Genomic DNA, 3,990 nt, shown 5'->3' with positions numbered 1-3,990 from the left:
CCCCTTCCCCCGCCTCCTTCCTATGACTGTCAGAAACTGGAGGCGCGCACAGGAACCTGTGAGAGACACGACGAGCAGCAGCAGCGGCAGCTCGCTAGACTTTTTTTTTCTTGAATTACCGCCAGAAACAGCTCACTGGAAGCGAGCAAGAAGAAACGGAATGTAATTTGGGAAGGGAGGGCGACGACACACGGACGCACCATTCATTCCCCTCTCCCCTCCTCCCTCCTGGGATGTCCACTGGCCGTCTCTTCCCGGCACAGCTCTGCCAGACCGTCACTTACCATCTCACACTCACCTGCAGGCCTGCAGGGCATTAAAGTGATTTACTCGCCACGACTCGGAAGCATCGTATAAACAATTCAAAGCAAACACATCCAAAGTGTTGGTGGGAGGACTGAGCTGACCATGGGCGGCAAAAAAGAGAGACAGAGAGGAGGGAAGAGGGGGGGGGGGGCGGAGTAATGACTACCTCACTGAGTGTACGCGTGAGGATTATGATGGGCTGGACCAAAGTGCTACGTGGGGCATGTACCATATGATCTCAGACCCTGAACACGCACACAGGGAGGAGAGAGGTCGGATTATATGGTTTGGCCTAACGATATTATCACTACAGCTACAGTTTATTTTGTTGCGGTAACCATCATGGCTTTAACTCATTGTTCAAAAGCGACGCTATGAAACAAAACGGCACATCTTCTCGAGCTAGACGTTTGTATGTATCCAGATTCCCGGGCTTCCTCCCCTACCCTCATCTATTCCGCTGTGGTACATTGACGCCGGGGGTAGAAGGGATAGGGATGCGATCTCTCGCGCGCATATGATAAGGCTGAAAACAAAGAGCGTCGAGAATGAATGGGATAAAAAAAGAGGAAAAAAAGGAGCAGGAGAGACGTTATCGCACATGTGGATCCCAGCGGCCACGCCCCGCCACGCCCCGCCACGCCCCGCCAGGCCGCGCCTTGCGGGACACGATAATCCCTCAAGACCAACACAAATCTTGTCTGTAATTGGGTTTTAAACCCGCATGTGCCCTTTTCGCGGCCCCGCAGCAGCGCCGGCGCGCGCAAAGGAATAAAAATAATCGAAAAAAAGGGAGCGGCAAGCACCGCGAAAATCCCCCGCCCAGTCGTCTGGTACCCCCCTTTCCGCTTTCCCCCTTTCCCCCCCGCTGGCCGCAGACTCTGTTGACAGGCTGACAGACCCCAGCAGACAGGTGGGGAAAAACAAACCTAGCCGTTCAAAGAGGCGGCCGTTATTCGCTGTCCCGTCGTCTTCATGGTAAAAATTTAGTGAAAAAAAAAAGAAAAAGAAGGGACTTTTTATTTTGAAAATCGCGAAAGCGCAAGAAAGAATTTATGTTGATGCATTCGTAATGATATTAGTACCTTCTTCGTCGGTTCAATCAATCTGGCCCGAAAGCATGATGCGTTCTGTACGTCTATGAAAAACTGTTTCGAATCGGAAGCAGGACGACGGTAAGGGGTGTTCTGCACGACAGCGGCAGCCACCAGGTAGAATATGGTAATGAGGTTAGAATTTTTCTCCCCCCCCCCCCATGATGATTGTGTGCGCGCTAACCCTTTTCCCATCCTCAACACCCCCGTCTTTCATCACGCAAGATGAGAGATGCTGCGCTAAATTATGCACCTTGAGTCCAGCCGCGGTTACTGTTAAGAACTGCTGCCCGCCGCGCGCAGGGATGAAGAGAGGAAAAGAAAGGAAAGAAAAGAAACAACACAAAAAGAGCGAAATGTGTGAAGAGTTTTTTTTTTAAATTTTAATTCCCTTTTCGCGCGCTTTGGCAGCGAACGCAGATGAGTTGAGTTGGCTGGTCGTCGCTTCAAGATGGGCGTGGCGCATGTCGGGACCGTGTGACGCGAACTGCGACGCAGCGAATCTGTCAACACAAAGAGGAAGGGGGAAACTCTTTATTTTTTCCCGAAATTATTTTGCTGTGCTGCATTTGCATATCGGGCTAGTTCTGTGTTTACACATCTGGACCGTTCCGCCGCGTTCTGGCTCAGCTATCCTTCTCCGCCGCGGCGCTCCTATACGGATGAATCCAGAAGAGTCAGTCGTTCTCGAACATCCGAGTCAAAAAGAAATCAGAAATGTTTTTATTTCTCCCGTGCGCGTTACTTCTCACAAGAAATATATCTTTTTATACAAGAAAGAAAAGTAGAGGTGATTTTCATTATTTGATATTAGACTTTTGCTGTACCCGGCCCCACACGACCCTCTGGCAGCTGAGATTCTTGGATATTGGGGCCGTTATCCCTCGGCTGATATCTGCCCCCCTCCTCGTGGAGAGGGAGGAGGGGCGGCGGCGGAAGGCGGGCGGCAGGGACAGACACTCGGCTCCTGCCCCAGCGCAAAACTTTTCCGAGGAAACGCCTCGCTTTGATGAAGCGGTCCTGATAGAAATGCTATCATGATAAATGGATGTGCGAAGGTGGAATCGGATGCAGTCAGCCTCCCTCCCAGTGGCAGTGCTTTGGTGTAGTGTGCGCTCGCTCTCTTATTACCATTATGATTGCGCTCATGGACGGGCGAGCGAGCGCATCGAGAGCCGCGACGACGACCAATGGCGGATGCGGACATAGCCGCTTTAGCCCCGAAACGCGAATTGAAAGGTTGGCGCGCTTACGTGACTGGCTGTACTTCCACCGGGCCGGGCGGTGCCGGGCCTGGGCCCCAGGGGCCCCCTACCGCCCCACAGTGGGGAGGGGGTCGCAGGGAGGGAGGGGGAGGGGCGCAGCAGCCACCACTTCATTTCTTGTACGCAATCAGGTCTGTGGATCTTTTTAGAGTTCTCCCGTTGCGATTGGTTTCTTTACGACGTGAAAAGATGACATCCCGTTCGATTTGGCTGCGAAATGGTCTTGCGTCCCCCGCACCTATTTCTCTTTCTCTCTTTCTCTCGCCTGGCTCCCTACACTTCTCTCACTTTCTGGCCCCACTCTCTCCATTTTCTTCCACTCCCACAGTCTGCTGATCGGTCTCTGATGTGTTGCCGGTAATGAAGTAGACTGTTTTAGTTTTTCTCTGCATTTTGGACTCTGCTGATGCGAAAATGTGGTCCAGGCTGATTGAAAAAAGGCCTTGCTTACTCTGCCGTTTTGAGAGCGTGAACGGACCACTGCCGATCTGTAAATAATTGAAATGGCATTTTTTCCCTTACTCAAAAGTTAGTCGAAAGATTCTCTCACGTTAGAGTACTTTTTGTAAATACTAATAATGTCTTTCGAGCCTGCAAACAATCTTATCCGATATTCCTATGATTGCAGGAGGTGGACCGGAAGACGACACACGAGCTTCTGTGGAATACTCTATTAGGTGACCTACTACCCCGTACTGGAGGTTCGGTGAGTTTTACTACAATTGCTTCGTTCGGAGCGTTTATTTATTTTTCTATCTAAGTCCAAAATGTCGAAAAGGCTATACGCCCGAATGATGTAGCTGAATGTGAGAAGAGCTGTCGCTTTGCGCCTTCCATATTTTTCTCCGTCTCCTTCAGCTGCGCAAATATGACTCGATAGCGGGAGGCGGTGGGCCGCAATGCCCTGGCGCTGTCGGCTCGCCAATCGTAGGTAAAAGGCCGCTAGCTGCCACAATACGCTGGTGGGGCCCCACCCCCCATACCGCCTCTCTGCTCGCTCTCGCCCTTCTTTCCGTGAATGCCGCACAATTTTTCACCCTCGTCATTTCCCTCCGCGCGAGACGTATAAACACACATTTCGCGGCGACAATGCCAGACTATACCTACCATTTAAGAAGTCCCGCGAGTCCCGCGCTGCTGCAGCAGCGGGGGCAGGGCGCTGCTGGTGAAGATGAAAAAGGCTCGGGCCTGTTCGGCTCGGCTCGCTTCGGTTCGGTTCGGTCCGCGGCGAACTCGCTTCGGTTTTTCCCCCAGCCCTCACAACTTAAGATTTCAGCCGAAGGTGGCGCCTTGCGCGGCTCTCTGGCCGGGGGTAGAGGGGGTGG

At 52.3% G+C, this 3,990-nt stretch overlaps 2 long non-coding RNA genes across 3 annotated transcripts in view; one reads left to right on the top strand and one right to left on the bottom strand.

The window, feature by feature from the left end:
• Positions 1-1,756: 1,756 nt before the first annotated feature.
• Positions 1,757-3,990, bottom strand: part of LOC127750002 (uncharacterized) — a 32,720-nt gene continuing 30,486 nt past the window's right edge. For both annotated transcript variants that reach the window (XR_008011480.1, XR_008011481.1), the window contains exon 3: positions 1,757-1,903. This is a non-coding gene — a long non-coding RNA (uncharacterized LOC127750002). The remainder of the gene's footprint in view (positions 1,904-3,990) is intronic.
• LOC127750003 (uncharacterized) overlaps positions 3,288-3,990 on the top strand; it is a 149,280-nt gene continuing 148,577 nt past the window's right edge. The window contains exon 1 of the long non-coding RNA XR_008011482.1: positions 3,288-3,371. This is a non-coding gene — a long non-coding RNA (uncharacterized LOC127750003). The remainder of the gene's footprint in view (positions 3,372-3,990) is intronic.

Source organism: Frankliniella occidentalis, unplaced genomic scaffold (genome assembly GCF_000697945.3).
Source record: "Frankliniella occidentalis isolate FOCC.00 unplaced genomic scaffold, Focc_3.1 Scaffold120, whole genome shotgun sequence".
Lineage (NCBI taxonomy): Eukaryota > Metazoa > Arthropoda > Insecta > Thysanoptera > Thripidae > Frankliniella > Frankliniella occidentalis.
The sequence above is the reverse complement of the archived record's forward strand: the minus strand, read 5'-3'. Positions and strand labels throughout refer to the sequence as shown.